This window comes from Peromyscus leucopus, chromosome 5 (genome assembly GCF_004664715.2).
Source record: "Peromyscus leucopus breed LL Stock chromosome 5, UCI_PerLeu_2.1, whole genome shotgun sequence".
Lineage (NCBI taxonomy): Eukaryota > Metazoa > Chordata > Mammalia > Rodentia > Cricetidae > Peromyscus > Peromyscus leucopus.
The window spans coordinates 136299992-136318422 of record NC_051067.1 but is presented as its reverse complement, the minus strand read 5'-3'; the positions used below and the strand labels follow the sequence as shown (position 1 = coordinate 136318422).

Sequence of the window (18431 nt, the reverse complement as noted above, 5' to 3'; positions counted from 1 at the left end):
TCATTATCATCATGGCAGGGAGCATGGCAGCATGCAGGCAGATGTGATGATGCTAGCTACAGCTTGATCAAAAGGCAACAGGAAGTGAACTGTCTCACTGAACATGGATTGAGCATATATGAACCCTCAAAACCCACCTCCTCAGTGACACACTTCTGCCAATAAGAACATACCTACAAACATACTTCTTAGTAGTATCACTTCCTTTGGGTGCCATTTTCTTTCAAATGACCACATTTCATTCCCCAAAGGCTTGTTGCCATATCATAATGCAAAAATATATTCAGTCCTACTTTAAAATTCCCCATAGTCTATAACAGTCTCAAACGTATTTAAAAGTCTAAAGTTCAAAGTTGCTTCTGATATTCATGCAATCTTTGACTTTAATCCCCTGTAAAATCAAAATCAAAAAGCAGATCACATACTTTCAATGTATAACAGCACAGGAAATACACTACCCTTCCAAAATATAGGGAAGGGAATATATTGAGGAAATACTGGGCCAAAGCAAGACCAAAAAACAGCTGGACAAACTCTAAACTCTGCATCTCCATGTCTAAGGTCTCTTCAGAACTCCAACTCCGTTCAGCTTTGTTGACTGCAATACACTTCTTTCTCTTAAGCTGTTTCCACTCCCTGTTAACAGCTTTTCTCAGAAGGTATCCCATGACTCTGGCATCCCTAGCATCTTAGGTCTCCAAGGCAATCCAGGCTTCCACTTCACAGCTTCGGAAATGGCCTCTCTAGATTTCTATTCAGGGACACCCCTGACACATGCCTGACCTCAGCATCTTTCCTCAGGTGCAGAGACAAATTCCATTACCTATTTCTTCTATTCTTAACTCTAAAGCCAGAATCATGTGGCCAAAGTTGCCACATTGTGCTGCTTGCTGGGCCTGGAACATAACCCGGTCATTCAATTACATCATCACCACCTTTCTGTTTTTGATTGTTACCGTTACTGCTTAAGCTTGACTATCCTTGAACTTGCTCTGTAGACCATGCTGGCCTCTAATTTAGATATCCACCAGCCTCTGTTTTCCAGTGGTAGGATTAAAGGCATGGCACTAAGCTTTTCTTTAATTCCTTTTTACAAATTGGAAATTTAGCTGGGTGGAATCTTGACTGAGGTCACCACTCTCTTTATCTGATTCCTTAATCTGTTTGTCTCCTTGAACACAGGTACCACTTTTCTCAATCTGTACATTTTGTATTTTTCCTTGCTCAGCTTGCTCTTCTTCGTTACAAATCTTCATTAGAGTTACCACTAATAACCACGCAACAGAGGACACTAGGCTGTTTTGAGATTTCTTTGCCAACAGAAGTAATTAAAAACTTTTTACTTTAGCCTCAGGCAGACTCTTCAGACAAGGGCAACAAGCAGCCGCTTTCTTCACCAAAATCTCACAGGAACAATCTTTAGGCAGCATCCTAAAATTCTTTTTCCCTGAACCCTCTTGAGCCATCCCCCTGTAGATCGAATAACTCTTACCACCACTATCTTCCATGATCCTACTAGGATGGCCCATTAAGCCATCCTTAAAACATTGCACTGCTTTCCCAACCCTAAGTACCAAAGTCCAAATTCCTCCAAATAAAAACATGATCAGGCCTATCACAGCAACACCCCCAGTCTCTGGTATCATCTTCTGTCTTAGAATTTCTTTCACTGTGAAGAGATACCATGACCACAGCAACTCTTATAAAGAAAAACATTTAATTGAGGTGGTGGCTTACAGTTCAGAGGATCAGTTCATTAACATCTTGGCAGAGTATGACAGCATGCATGCAGACATGGTGCTGGCTACATCTTGATCAGAAGGCATAGAAAGTGGATTGTTTCATTGGGCATTGCTTGAGCATATATGAACCCTCAAAGCCCACCTCCACAATGACACACTTCTTCCAATAAAAACATACCTACAAATACATCATACCACCAAAGCTACACCTTCTAATAGTGCCACTCCCTTTGGGGACCAATTTCTTTCAAACCACCATGATCTCTATGATGTTCTTACAGTCTCAATGGTGTCAAGAACCTTATATATTCCTTCTGATTGCTAAGAATCATGGAGGGCATCTTTCCCAAATTGTATTCCTTTTTATCTCTTCACTACTCTTGGTGTCCTAATATAGCTATGCCAACCCCTGTCACAAGCAACCAGAAATTTTTGTGTTGATTTGATATAATAAATAATTATTTATCATTGAAAATATTTACTAATACACACTAAAAGAGTGTAAAAAGGAAGCACATTCCACTGAAACTTATGATTTGTATTTCCTCTCAGTCTCACTTGCCCTGACTTAGTGCTTCTAGTTCCTCAGTTGGATCCCTCAGATCTGGATTGGCATAAGGAAATAGGGCAGAGGGTTGGACAGAATTCTATCCAAGGCCAGGTGTAGTGTGTGGTGGTAATCTAATTGTACTGAAATGTGATTTTGATTGTATGTTAATAAATAAAGTTGCCCGGGGGTCAGAGCTATTAGAGCCATAGCAAGAGTGTGGCATTGGTGGCACACGCCTTTAATCCCATAGATCTCTGTGTGTTCAGGGATAGAGCCAGCATTGGAGACATATACCTTTAAGACCTAGGGGGCTGTACATTCAGACAGTGACGAGGCAGTCACGTGTTTGGGTTTACATCCAATGAGAAGGTAGAACAAAATACTTTAAATAGACGAACAGACAGGAAATAGCTCTCTTTCGGGAAGCTGGGACACCGCAGGCAGAAGGGTGAGATTTTAGCTCTGAGCTCTGACTTCTCGGCTTTCTCATTTACATTGTTTCTGTGTTTCTTATTTAATAAGACGGTTAGTTACATCTACAGTAGTGGGTACCATTCCAGCTTTGGTCTGGAAGTTCCAACCCCCATTGAGGCTTTGGTAACTATCATGCCTACAAGGCAGGGCCAAGGAAAAGCCCTGAAGAGCCGAGATCTGGACACTCTCTGTTCCTGGACGGTGGATGGTGGAGGTTGACTGAGCAGAGCTCCAGAGAACACCGCTGGACTGTGATACACTTTCCCCAGACCCTGTGACCTACCTATCCATTCATTTGTAAGTTGTGCTACTAATAAACTATCCTTTTAACTATGTGGGATGGCCTTAATAATTTCACCAACAGCCAGGTATAGAAATGGCAAACTTCATTTTATCAATACTTACCCAGTTAGCATACAGCCACATGATCAGGTTGTTCTTACACATCAATGAGGAGAGAGAAAAAGGGTTTACACAGAAAGCTGTCGATTTCTGTGTATGGAAATGAATATTTCACCCTAATGTTTTAAATAACTTCTTTGTGGTCATATAGATAACACACCAAAGACTAGGATTCAAATAAAATTAGCTTGATTCCCTAAACCCTTTTCTTTCTACATACAGTTTCAGGTGGATTGTACCTTTATTTACCTTTTGGAAATAAGGAGCAACCAATGGTTGCCAAGCTTTCAACTCTCTGATAGTTCAATTGTCAACTTGATAAAATCTGGAATTGCTTGGGAGACTAAGCTCTGAACATGTCAGTGTGTGATTAACATCAAGTTGAATGATGTGGAAGTACATATCCACTTTAGATGGCAATATTTAATTGGTCAAAATCGAGAGAGAGACAGAGACAGAGAGACAGCTCTATGTTCCTGACTATGGATGTGATGTGACCAGCTCCTTTAAGCTCCTGATGCTATGGTTTCCTTGCTATGGTAGGGCTGTAACTCTGAATTGTTTCTTTTGTCATGGAGTTTTATTACAGCAACAGGAAGATAAACTAAGACATCCTCCCTTGCTCTTTTTACATGAATGCCATGGAAGCACAGTCACTTTCCTAGCTTGGTGACAGTGATCTCTCTAGAGCTGCTGTGTTCAGACAACTCCTGTCTGTCTTCCTGCTACAGGGAGCACCTGCCTTTCGAGAGTGATCTTGTAGCTTGTCCTGAACTAGAAGTGTACATACATAAGGAAGTTTTTACAGTTTCCCTGTGTGTCAAGTCCACTTCTCCAATTAAATTTTTCAGTAAAACTACTTGAATCTTTCAGTCTCAATGCTCTCTCCCATATGATACAAAATTTCAGAAGAAAAATGGAGTATCACTTGTCATATAATAATCTACTCTTAAATTTACTTTACTAGAGTACCAGTAAATTAGTATATAAAATAAGAATCAATATATGAAAAAAAAAGAATCAATATATGCCTAAGGTGACTAACCCCCTCACAGAATGAATTATTGCCACAGAAAGTTCATGAAGATTAGAACAATAGATTTTATATAACACACAATATTCCACAATTGTACTTTTTTAAAAATTACATGTTACATGAGTGTGTGTGGTGTGTGTGTATTCACACATATAGGTAATCTGGAGGCCAGAAACTGGTATATTGATGTCTTCATCAGTTTTCAGTTTTTCTGCCTTATTTTTTGAAGTAGGATCTTTTTACTGAACTTAGAACTGGCCATTTTGGATGGTTGTCCAGCAAGCACCCAAGATGCGCCCACCTTTGCACACTCCTCCCCTTGTAGCCCTTGCATTACAGATGTGTGTCACCATGCCTGGCTTTTTGTGGGTGCTTGGAATCAGAACTCAAGTCTTCACACGTGTGGAGCAAGCACCTTACCCAATGAGTCATCCTCCCGGTCCTCACAGCTTTGTTTTTGATTGTGCTGCTCAGCATTGCACATCAGAACTAGAACAACAGACTACAAGAGGTGGCACAATACACAAACGATTCTACGAGCAGCTTTGCTGTGTTTCTCCATATATAGAAGCAGAAACTCATGGCAGGCTAGAGATTAATGAAGAACACCAGCAAGAAAAGGAAAAGAAAACTAAAGCTCAGAAGAATTCAGCTAAGCAGAAAGTTTAGAGCAAGATCATAATGAGTACGAGGACCGTCCCCCCAGACATGGTCCAGCTTTCACTATTTAATTTTAGAGCATGTTTATTAAGAATACTTAATTCACTGTGGGGACAAATAACATACAAACATATATACACTCAATAACAAAAGGTTACTATTTCACCTTAGTTAATCCACAAAGAGAATATAAAAGCAATTAATTAGCATGGGGCTTTATATTTTAATAGGATTATTGTTTTTAATGAATATTTTTTATCACAGTGGAAAATAAGGATGATGAAAGCTCAAGTGACATGCTCTAGGTCATACTATAAGTACAGAGCTGAGCTATGAAACAAGCTGAAAGTCCCTCTCTACCACTTATAAGAACAACATAATAAAATCTGTTATAATAGCATTCTAGTTTTGTCATAAAACCATAACAAACCATAGTTATTACATGAAAAATAGAGTAACTAATATTTGCCTAGTAAAACTATAGTAAATTGGTTCTAGTATTAGCAACACTATAATAATCATACTGAAAAATAGCTGCATGTTACAATCTGTATATTTACTACGCTATTATAATAATTATAGTTCTACCATAGATTTCTTTTGTACAAAAGCTAAATTTACTCCAGTAATTGCATTCTCTTTTCTTGTCTGCATAATTATAAGAATATAAAAGTGTAACTTTTGATGTGAAGCATGAATGCTTCACATTTCTTACCATTATTAAATGATATGGAATAAAGGAGGATTGTTTACAAAGGAAAAACACAAAAATTTATACACACACACACACACACACACACACACACACACACACACCTGTGTGAGAACAGGGAATACTTGGAGAGATGTCAAAACCAAAAGGCAAATTCATGGCAAAATTTAAGTGTTGAGAAATCAGTTGGTTTAATAGACACCAAAACCTAAAGTATCTGCACCTAACAAATCATTTAGCCTGTCTTATGCCATCATTGTAAAGGACATTTCACTTTTCCATTAAAGATGAGCCTGGACTTCCCTGAAGGTGCACCCAAAAGACCGTGATATACTGGTGAACAGCAAGGAGTTCAGCAGAACTCAAAACAGATTCTTGGCCACATCTAAATTTTGTTCATTGAGTTGTGGGCATTTGTTCTGAGGACTTGGTTTTTACAAGGCCCACTCCTGTTATGCAATATTATTTTAAGGTATGTTACGTTTGTTATGTTGCATTTGTTTAACTCTGTGAAGCTGTGTTACTTTGCCGATTTAAAACACTTGTTGGCCTAATAAAGAACTGAACAGCAGGAGAAAGGATAGGAATCAGAGAGGATAAACAGAAGGAGAAATCTGGGAGGAAGAGAAGTAGCAAAAGAAGGAGGAGGACATCAGGTACAGCTACACAGCAAGCCACGGAGTAAGAGTAAGAAATATAGAAGTAACAAAAGAAAAAAAGCCCAGAGGCAAAAGGTAGATGGGATAATTTAAGGAAAGCTGGCAAGAAACAAGCCAAGCTAAGGCCAGGCATTGCTAATTAAGGTAATTAAGAATAAGCCTCCATGTGTGATTTATTTGGGAGCTAGGTGGCAGGTCCACCAAAGAGACAAAGAGCAAAACCAAACAATAACACCCTCCTTCAAAAGTTATAATTATTCTTCCTTCTTCCCTTAAGTTCAAGTGACCATATAGTGGCCAAGTAACCACATATGGTAGAGACTGCTTAGGTGCTCACCAAGTCTGTTAGTATTTCCTAAACATGTACTTAAAGAATACTACCCAATCTGTGGCATAGTAGAGGGTCTCGTGACCCAGGGAGCATGGGCAGAGCTGACTTTCTGACTCACCCAGGATGTCTCTCCCATGATACTCAACTTATGAAACCATTCTGGAATGGATAAAGGATGAAACACTACAAGATAACAAGAACTATGGTCTCTGAATTTCCTCCTATCCTGAAGCTTTTCAGCCACCATGGCTACAAAGGGACCAGCTACTCTGGTCTAGACTGGATTGTGCCATGAAGACTTTGGGGTTTTTTGCCTTATCACTAAAAGTTCTTGATGTAAGACCTCTTTAGCTTGGGTTTTGACTGTAGGGGCAGTCACAGAAAACAACAGATTTCTTCCTTTCTGCACTTTATCCTGTTTTTCTCATGCCTCTTCCCCTACCTCCTTCTTCCCTCCCTTTCCCCACTCCTCCTTTTCTCCTTATCTCCTTCATGTTCCCTCTTCCTCACTAATGGAGATGGGTAAGTAGAAGGCTGCAGCACTTCCTTACTGCTTGTCTTGCTTTTCTTCTTTCAGTTTCCAGTGGTATTGTTTTGCTTGTGTTTGGCATTGAAAAAATAATATGTATATTTAAACACACAATGTTTTGACTGTAACCTATTAAGAGCCTCTGCCTAAAATCCATAGAAATCTAGCACTGAGATCTAAGCAATAAAAGGTTTATGTTTAAACTGTCTAAATAGCTCAGGGATGTATTGCAACAGGGGATTTCTCATTATTTAACACTACTTATACTAAGGGGGCAAACAGCAGCAGTTTTAATTTTGAACTCCAAAATTCCTAAGGCAGAAAACAATTTATTTTTCATTATGTTTACAATGTTGTTTGTTTTGTGTTTGTTTGTTTTTTTCCCTGTGATTCCCTGTCTATTATTTGCTTTTGGAACTTGTATTGTCTCCTCAATCCAGTTTCTGCCACACACCTCCCACTATGTACTTCAAAACTATCTTTTTCAATTTTTCAAAGAGAACCCAGGTACATGACTCCTGATCCCACATGAATGACATTTTATGTGAATGTTATTCAACTCAAAATGCATCAATTCAATTACTTTCTGTTACCTTAGATGAAGTATGGGTTACCATGCCTCTTACATATTACCAGTGGGTATTATTGAGAATACAGGAGATTCTGCCTTCAGTATCCACAATAAAATTATTTAAAGAGGGCTGAAAAGATATCTCAGTCACTATAGGGCCTGCTGCTCAAGCAAGAGGACCTGAGTTCAGACCCTAGCACCCACATTAAAAGCCTAGACTTGGCGGCACTTCCCTGTAGTCTTAGTGCCAGAGAGGCCGAAAGAGAAGGCTTTCTGGAGCTCACTGGTCAGCTAGTCTTGCTGAACCTAATACAAGTTCAGTGATAGACTGTCTCAAAAAATAAAGTAGAGATGGGTACAAGAAGAGACCTGATATTACCTGTACATGTGCTCACACACATACAACACACTCAACACACAGATAAAATACATTGTGAGACAAAGTGCAGTAAAGCAGCAACTGATAGATGTTAGAGTTGCTTACTGTATTGTGTTGTTTGTTTGTTTGCCTGTGGTTCTGGGCATTGAACCTGGGGCTTTGTACAGGCTAAACAGGTACTGTTTCAGTGAGCTGAGCCCTTAATCCCAACTTACCATTAATTGCTTTGAAGGGATGTCATTTAAAAAGAAATTGTCAAAGGCAGGCTTTACTGTGAATTAAGATCGATTGTTATCCATTCTGATAAGAGCTAATTTGGTTACTTTGCCTGTCTGTCAGGAGCATGAGAGCAAATGCTGCCGCTGAACTGTAGCTTTGGGCTGGCCAGTCATAGGGCATTGCTAAGACAAATGCTCAGTGTACACTTAGGTCCCGCCCTCTCCAGCCTATTCCACACAATCAAGGTAAGTTGTGGGAGTGGGTCAGTCAGAATTGAGGACATTCCTGAGACTGAAATTCAGCCTGTGGTGGCCAGACTCAGGACACTGCTGAAGTGGAAGCTCAGCCTGAGAAGGGAACTTCAGTCCTGTCCTTCAGGAAGGGATCGATCAAATACCTGAGAATAGGTCTAAGAAGTTCTCTTCAAAAGGTGTATTCTTATTTATAAAGGTAAGAACTAGAGTATTATTCCTCCTATTGCTAGAACAGCGGAACAAGAATGTCCAAAAACATTTTGACTTTTGGAATACCATACCAGAAGTTTTCCGTCTTATTTGGTATAGATAATTGCATCTATAATCAATTGAATTAAGAAACAGGGAACTCAGATAGAAGGAAATCTGTTGAAGTATGCATGTATGATCCAAAGAAAACACTCCTGCTTCTAAAATCAAGTCACCTTGAGAAAAGGAAAACTCTCTGCTAATGCTCTCCACTATCTCCAAAGGGAATAATTATCCACTGAAGTATCTCTGTGAACTTCTTTGCCATTTTTCCTATTAGATTCTAGAAGCATCTATTAATCATCTACTCCTGCACACTAATGAGAGCTTGTGAAACAATGGTCAGATCTATGAATGTGAGGCAAGAACTATAACACGAGCTCTCTTGTGATGGTGGTGGTGGTAGACATAATGAGTTGTGGGGATCTTGGTAAAATACATAAATGCTTCTTAGACAGGATCATATAAAATGACAGCATGGGCCAGCAGGACAAAATGGCTGTGTTGTACTGTCCAGATCAGGCAGGTAAGGCAGGAGGCTTTGCTCTAGGAGAAAAAAAAAAAAAAAAACTGCTATGGAATGTCTTTATGTATGCTGTGAATATGTGTTGCTCTAATTGGTTGATAAATAAAGCTGTATTGGCCTATAGCAAGGCAGGCAGGAAATAAAGGCATATAGACAGGAAGAAGAAAGACAAAAGGATTCCCTATTCAGACGTGAGCCAGTCACCCAAGGAGCAAGTTGTAATGGGACGCGGGTTAAAGCCACGGAACATGTGTTGATACGTAGATTAATAGTTATGGGTTAATTTAAGATATAAGAGCTAGCTAGGAAGAGACCTGCCAGAGACTATACAGTCTGTAAATAATATAAGCCTTTCTGTGTTTACTTGGGTCTGAGAAGCTGCAGAATCGGGTGAGACACAGGAAAACCTCCAGCTACAAAAAAAAAAAAAAAAAAAAAAAAAAAACCAACCTATTCTTGTCATCCATGTATGGGGATAGCCAGGGGATAAGGGTTTTCATGCTCACAGAATAATGGTCATATTCAAAGGGCTAAGTGAAACAATTATAATAATAATTGTATAAGGGAGACCTTGTATATGTTTATTTGTTCATCTAATACCACATACTTTCCTCTCTGTTTTTATCTCTATACTGTGGAAAAGAGAAGCTAATCTATACTTTCATAAATGGCAAAGGTCTTTTTGAATGTACTCAGTAAGAAAGAAAATAAAGCGGTCACTCTGGACAAATAAGTAAGAAGTCAAAGCTAAAAAGACAAGGCCCCTCAAAATCTGAGCCTGCAGGTAGTGAGGATTTAGATAACAATGTTAGTAACCAGCTACAGCCTTCAGCTGTTAGATATTAATTCTATCTACGGCACTGCTTTAGCAACTTCAACCTTGGAAAACAACTTAAAATAAAAAGTGTTGATTTATGTGATCTTTGAGTTCGAGGCCTGCCTGGGCTACAGAGTGAGTTCCAGGAAAGGCACAAAGCTACATGGAGAAAACCTGTCTCAAAAAAAAAAAAAAAGTGTTGATTTAATTGCACAAGCAGTTATGTGGTTCACACTGCAGGTCTTGCTGGCTTTCACTTGTACCTCACTGGCCCTCAGTGCCAAGGTATGTTTCTTGTGTGTAGCAGAAGGATGGATCCTGTTTTTGAATCCATTCTATTAGTCTGTTTCTTTTTATTGGGAAATTATGCCCATTGATATTGAGAGATATTAGTGACCAATGATTGTTAATTTCTATTACTTGGTTGTCGTTGGTGGTAGTGGTGACGGTGGTATTGTTATGGTATTTTTTGCATGAGATTCTTATTTCCTGTGTTTTCATGGGTATAGTTAACCTCCTTTGGTTAGTTTTCTTTCTGGTGTTTTCTGTAGGGCTGGATTTGTAGATAGATCTTGTTTGAATTTGACCTATCGTCGAATATCTTGTTTCTTCATGTATGGTGATTGAAAGTTTTTGCTGGGTGTAGTAGTCTGGCTGGTATCTGTGGTCTCTTAGAGTCTGCAGCACATCTGTCCAGTACCTTGTGGCTTTCAGAGTCTCCATTGAGAAGTAGGGTGTAATTCTAAAAGGTCTACCTTTATATGCTACTTGATCTTTTTCTCTTGGAGCTTTTAATATCATTTCTTTTTTCTGTATGTTTAGTATTTTGATTATTATGTGGCCAGGAGACTTTCTTTTCTGGTTCAATCTCTTTGGTGTTCTATATGCTTCTTGTACCTTTTTAGGAATCTCCTTTAGGTTAGAAATTTTTTTCTTCTAAAATCTTGTTAAAAATATTTTCTGGGCCTTTGAGCGGGCAACCTTCTCCTTCTTCTATTCCTATTCTTCTTAGTTTTGGTCTTTTCATAGTGTCTCAAATTTCCTAGACATTTTATGTCATTCATTTTTTTTTTTTTTTTTTTTTTTTTTTTTTTAGATTCAACATTTTCTGTGACTAACATATCTACTACTTCGGTTGTGTCTTCAAGCCCTAACATTCTTCCATCTCTTGCATTCTGCTGGTGATGCTTACATCTGTAGCTCCTGTTTGCTTTCTTAGATTCCCATTTCCTTTTCAGTTTGTGTTTTCTTTATTGCTTCTATTTCCATTTTCAGGTCTTGGATAATTTTATTCATTTCCTTCAACTGTTTCTTCATTTTTTCCTTGACTTTCTTTAAGGGGTTTATTTATTTCCTCCAATTTTTTTCATGGTTTTTTACATAGATTTATTAATTTCCTTTTTAATGACCTTTATCATCTTCATAAAGTTGGCTTTAAAGTCATTTTCTTTTGCTTTAGTGGTGTTGGAACTTTCAGGGCTTCCTGTAGTAGAATAGTGGGGTTCCAATGGTGACATATTGCCCTGGCTGTTGTTGATTTTATGCTGGCATTTAGGCTTCTGGGTTTGAGGTGACTATAGGTCTAAGCCCCAATTTCTGAATTTGTCTTTTTTGGATGGGTGTTTTGTTCCAAGGTTTCTGTTTCCTCTCTGGTCTTCTTGTCTGTGTGGCCTGGATTTCTGGAAGCTGGTGTGGCCTCTGGTCCAACAGGGGTGTCCCCAAGTTGGGGGCTCAGGCAAGGTGATGAGGAAGCGAGGTCAGATTTGGGGTAATTGACCCCAAAAGAGTGAAGAAGGTCCATGGACGGGCAACCTATCTGAAGTTTTAGGAGCAGGAAGGAGTCTCTGCCTGAGTTGGGGACTGGAGTTCTGGTGGCTGGTGTGGCCTACACCTGAGCAGTGGGAAGATGGGTGGTGGGGAGGTAAGAGATGGCTAAAGATTTGGTCTTTGGGAACAGTAACCCAGGAAGTAGAAGAGTTCTGTAACTACTAGAGAATAGTGTTAGTAGTTCTTTTCTATAAATTCTTGATTCAACTTCTCTCTCTCTCTCTTCCCCCCCCCCTCTCTCTCTCCCTCTCTCTCTCTCTCTCTCTCTGAAAAAAGGGAGATGTAAGCATTGAAAAAATTACTAGTCTAAAAGCAAATTCAGTAGTAGATTATCAAATAAACAAATATTTTTATCTGTACCCGCAAAATAAACCAAAAACTTAATATATCCCAATTCAAAAGAACCTGAATAGTGAATAATATTCTTACCACATTCAGAGCACTGGGGGGAGTTAATACATCATTAGTCTCTGCTTTCCCACAAGCTAACTTTTGTCAATGAGCTCTGCTAATTTTAAGATTCTAATCTGTATGTTGGAGTATTTTTCAAATAGCTGCCACAAAGGAGAATGTGGAGTTTGGGAAAGATAGAGCTTGAATTTAGTAACTATATCTAACATCTGTGGCTATGAGTAGAAACAAACTTTGCCCCAGATGATTATTGGTACCAAGAGTAGGAAAGAGAAGCAAAGTTCCAGACAAGATCCCCTGAAATTCCAAACTGGTTAAGAGAGTCCTGAGGGTGTTGGATACAATCAGCATGCTACACTAATACCACAAAACAAAGAAAATGGCAAACATTCTTACAATACAAGGGTCAACATGGTGAGATGACTTTTCAGAACTTCTGGTGGTCTCATAACGGCACATGTTGTGATACATAGCTTCCTATGTGAAGAGCCACTGGGCAACTTTGCCCTAATTTCATCTTCTGAACAAACTGTTGTAACTGATGTTAGGAAATATTCCATCCCTTTTCATTTGTATAGGTGTCTTTTGTCTGATTACAAAAGATATACATTCACAGTGGAGAAAAATAGAGTTTAGAAGGAAAGATTTTAAATATCTAAACAGTCTTATGATTCAAAAATAAATTTTACTAACATTTCAGTTTTTATTCTTGCATGCATACATGTATTTATGGTATAATTACAATGTAGAAAACATTTGGTTTTCTTTTAAAAGGCTATTTTATAATAAGAATAGTGGTTAATTTTTAGAGGCTCTAAAAAATGTGAGTAAAATAACACAATTCTAGTATATCAACATTTGGATATCCTCATTACTTTTATAGCATGCATAAGATAGTATATTATTTCTTGTTTTAATCTACTCTCCCAAGTTGTAATGTGTAATGATCTCAATACCACTTGCAATGACTGGATGACCTTGCCTTGAATGATGGTACCATCTTTTAGAGAATAGATTATATGGTATTTCAATTACAGAGCTGGGCATTTTCAGTGGTTTTTTTTTTTTTTTTTTTTTTTCTTTTTTCAGGATAACAGCTTGTGCAAGTTGAAAGCTGTAGTGTGTGTGTGTGTGTGTGTGTGTGTGTGTGAGAGAGAGAGAGAGAGAGAGAGAGAGAGAGAGAGAGAGAGAGAGAAAGAAAGAAAGAGAAAGAGGGAAACAGACAAAAAAGACAGAGAAAGAGAAGGAAGGAGAGAGACAGACAAATAGACAGACACAGACAAAGAAAGACAAAGTCAGAGAGAAACAGAAAATAGATTGATAGATGATAGATAGATAGATAGATAGATAGATAGACAGACAGACAGATAGATAGTACATGGTATAGCAGGAATCTTAGAGAGTCTTATTAATAAAATCAAACCCGAGGCCAATTATTGGGGTGAACTGGAAGATCAGAGAACTAGAACAAGCCACAGCTACTTCACCTCGCCGGATCCTCAGCTTTTCTTGTTTCCTCAGACTGGAAGCCTCTGATTCCTCATCCAGAATGAATCTCAGCTGAACTGCTGCTAGAAGCCTGAAAGCTTAACCAGCCAAATGCTTAACCAGCCAAATGCTTCTAGTTTCTGGACCTCACGCCTTATATACCTTTCTGCTTTCTACTACCACTCCCTGGGATTAAAGGCTTGCTTTCTTGGATTAAAGGCATGAAGAGTCACCATGCCTGTCTGTATCCTTGAACACATGGATTTCTGCCTCTGGAATGCTAGGATTAAAGGCATGTGCTACCACTGCCTATCCTTTATGTTTAATATTGTGGCTGCTCTGTCTCTGACCCCAGATAAGTTTATTAGCACACACAATATTTGGGAGAATACAATACCACAACATGGTGAGAGTATACAGACTTTGACTAGAGAATCAGAAGATCCAATTGTTATTTGCATCACACTTAGACCTACCTAGGTTTTCTTGGCTGAATTAACTAACAACAGCAGACTACCTTAGATGAAGGCTAACAAAATAGAAGTCGTTATGAGACAGCAGCCTTCTCTCTTATATATTTCTTTTTTTATTTGCCAAATTGATCAAGAGAATAGTAAGAAGCTTGCCATTTCACAACCAAACATCAGTTCACAAATGTCCATTTGTCAGCCCCACTTGGATAATTGGAAATAATTGTTACACTAAATTGTGTGAATGGAAAAAATAAATATGAGAAAATATGTGTTGTATAAGACAAGTAAAACAGGGCAAAAGTCCTTGCTCTTTATTTTCTTTCCCCAAGTGGGAAAGAATTAAAATGAAAGCTGGGAAGCACTCCTCACATACATCTCAAGACTAAGGTTGATATGAATCTACTTTGTGTTTCAGTGCTGAGGACTGAACATGAGGCCTTGCATATGCTAGTCAAGCGCTCTACCACTGAGACACATCCTGAGCTGAGTTCACCCTTTTAATGAACATATAAATGATAAGTTCACCAGTCTAAACAATGTATTTAACAAAAACTATGAAAATATTAGCTAATTTTTATTACATCAGTAAAGTGGTCATTAATATTGATTAGGTAAATTACAAAAAAGAGGATTTATTGTGTTTATAAAGTGCATCAAGTACATTTTTACATTTCATCGCATTTTGTGACTAAGCTAATCAATAAATTTTAATCCAGGAAATAAAAATACTAACTAAATTTAATAGTTTTATCAGAGGGCCATCACTGCTGATTAAATTGCTAATGGGGATTGCTGAGTACAAATATGTCATGTGTTTTATATACTTATTTTACTCATTTATTATTTTTTTAATTTATAAATTAATTTGATTCTTAAGAAAAGTTCTCACTAAATAGCCCCACATTGATCTGGAACTTACTACATTGACCAGGCTTTCTTCAAGCAGATAACAATTTTCCTGCCTCTGCCTCCTGAGTTCTGGAATTATTGTCCAAACCACCATAGCCAATACTTTTTCTTGTTTAAATTGGCATACACCTTCTACTCTCTGAACATCTGATAAACCTGGACCATATTGATAATACCTGCTCAACTAGAACAAACAGTAAGTAAATTTTTAACATGTGGCCTCCTTTCTTTTTGTCAAATGATTTGGTAAAGTTCAATCAAGAGAGCTGAGCATGGATCTTCAAACAAACCACACTCTAAGAAAGCTTTCAGAGGCCATTCAGCAAGAATAATTTTAAAGGCATAATACACCGTGAGATAGAAAGTGTAGATGGATTCTCACAGCAACAGCATTAAGCTGAAAATAAACAGCAGAGATTCAGTCATGTGAAAGAGTTACTACCCTACAAATCCCTGAAGGTTTGGAATAAGAGCGTTTAGAATAATGGCTGTGTGGTACAGTCCGAGCAGTGTGTGGTGGTTTAGATCTGTCCAGTCAGGTTACATTTACCATCTTTCCTCTGAGGCACAGCACTCAAGCTATAAAAAGCAACAGAAGCCTGGATAAATGTCGGTGTGCTGTGAAGATGCTAATTCTCCTTTGTTCTAAAGGTACAAAGGGGCCGAGCTGCTAATAGAGCAAGGGCATAGGAAAGTGAAGAGCTGGCTTAAGTCCCAGTATATCTGCAGTGTGACCTTGGCATAGCATCTTGGAATTTCAGCTTCCTTCCCAGTACACTGTGGGTAGCAATACCTGTCCTTATCTCAAAGTATACACATGTAGTAAATGTTACACTAAGAGAGAATGGAGGTTAACTGAGTATCAGGCACCTACTAGTTGTTCAACAAATAGTTGTTTTACACCTTTACCTTTAAAAGATTCTGCAGTAAATACTGACACTCTGATATCCATGTAATCCATGCTATGGAATTTGAATATTGCTTAGTTTTTAGTATTATCACGTAAGTTCAAAGCATTCCTTTAGCATATCCGTGTTTTCCACATATTTCTTACTTATTTTATTTCATGGTATTTATCACTACTTAATATCCATTTACCTATCTGTTTCAACTTTCTGCCCTCAAAATAAGAGCCTAGGAGAACAAGAGACAAGAGTGCTGTTCAATGATGAACATATGATGAACATTCACTTGCAAAACATTGTACCTATTACATAGAGGGAAATTTAATAAACATTTGTTAAAAGGAAAATAAGTTTATCTCATTTAAAGCTGACAGCAGCACTTCTAATTGCAATGAGCAACAACACACCCAACTACTTGGAAATAAATACATACAAACTAGATAATATGCTTTTCCAGCTCCATTTAAACTAACTGTAATCGGAACATGGGCAACATTTAATCAATATTTGTCAAGCACACCAGTATAAATCTCTTATTTAAGAAGTACATATGTGAGAAATGGGGGCGGGGGTATATCTGCTGAAGAAAGACAAGTAAAAGACATTAGTGATTTTTGTGGAGGTAAAACACTACAATCATATATCTTCTGGAAATGTAGACTCATAATTTCCATATCAAGTCAGGTAAAAGCTTTATAAAATACAACAATGTAGAATTGAACTGTCATTCATGTACACACATACCTACAAGTCTAAGGCCACACATGTACATGTGCACTGTGTGTGGATATGCATGTATACTTCATAGTAATACAGTATATTTCTGTCTACCACATTAATATATTCATATGGGTATAAAAAACAGGCCATAAAAGTGCTCAGACATTGTGAAATAGCAGCATAAATACTGGTATTAATTCTGCATGTCAGATCTCACCAGATCAAGTTATGAAGAAAGAAGAATCCTAAATGTGGATGAAAATAACAGCTAAGGAATAGGAAATAAACTTAAAAAAAGAAAACACTTAGACATAAATGTTTACTATCTTCCCCCCCCCCCCCCCCCACACACACACACTATAGATAAAAGGACTGAAAAAGAGTTCTTGGGAAAGGGGAACTGGTTAATCATTTGCATTGTCATGCAAAGCAAACACCTCTGGGCTCTCTCCTCTTAGCTTGGGGTCTTTGGAAGCCAGGAAGACTGTGGTTTTTAAAGAGAACATGGCCAAGCTCCCTCCCCCACACCCTCTCCACTTCAGCTCCTGCCAGGCAGGAGCTAAAATCTTTTGTGGCACACCATTATAGTCTTAGGAAGTCACACAGTCATGAAGGGGAGAAGAGAGGTTCCACATGCACTGCCCTAGGACTTAAAAGCCCCCCATGCTGCCTCTTGAAGCAGCATGAGGTCCACTAAGGACCCACAGAACAGAACAGTACAGGACAGAACAGCCCTGAAGCTGTTTCTGAAAAAACGTTTCTCCCCATAAGACATTTTATTCACTTTGTTTATTAAATGTAGTATAAGAAATAATGCACCACACTTGAGTGGTTTCATCCTGAAGCCAGACCCTGCCCTTACTAAGGGATCCAATCTCATAAGCCCAAATTTGCATCCTTCCCCATCTGCTTTAGGGGGAATTCACCGCACATTTCTCTTATGAAATATTTCTGAGAGGTTATCATGGGTATTGGTAGTAGAGGACAGCACTACTGAATAATGAAGACTTATAATCACGCACCCCCCCCCCACATACACACACATGCTTAGAAGCTTCTTCCTACCTTTTCTGTCATTCTCTATTAAAATATTCTCATACAGTTCCCACACCATATTACCTTATCCCAGCCACATTATTCCTCTTGAGAACAGTCTGGCATCTTCCAAACTGGTGTGTTGAATCCCCTGTAAAAAAAAAAAAAAAAAAAAAGAGAAGAAGAAGAAGAATGTTTAGCATGCTGTAACACACTGCCTGCCCCCACAAAGCTCACACACACACACACACACACACACACACATGCACACACACACATGCACATACAGATATCCCCCCCACGTGCATGCAAATACACATTCCACACACATGCAGACACATACACATACTACACACACAGAAATATCCCCCCACATACACCACACACACACACACACACACACACACACACACACACACACACACACACACACCTACCCCCCACACAAAGCACATGTCATTTTGTGCCCCACATTGCAAGGAATTCTGGCAGTTTTCTGCACCTTTGCAAGTAGAAAGGTCCAGTTCACTTTAAATCTAGAAGCTGAGGGGAA

At 38.5% G+C, this 18431-nt stretch overlaps 1 long non-coding RNA gene across 2 annotated transcripts in view; it reads right to left on the bottom strand.

The window, feature by feature from the left end:
- LOC119088104 overlaps window positions 1-18030 on the bottom strand; it is a 121785-nt gene extending 103755 nt beyond the window's left edge. Inside the window, exon 1 of one of the 2 annotated variants that reach the window (XR_005091693.1) lies at window positions 17963-18030. This is a non-coding gene — a long non-coding RNA (uncharacterized LOC119088104). Of the gene's footprint in view, window positions 1-17908 lie in introns of both variants that reach the window. The other variant, XR_005091694.1, reaches the window with a different exon arrangement.
- Between the last annotated feature and the right edge of the window lie 401 nt (window positions 18031-18431).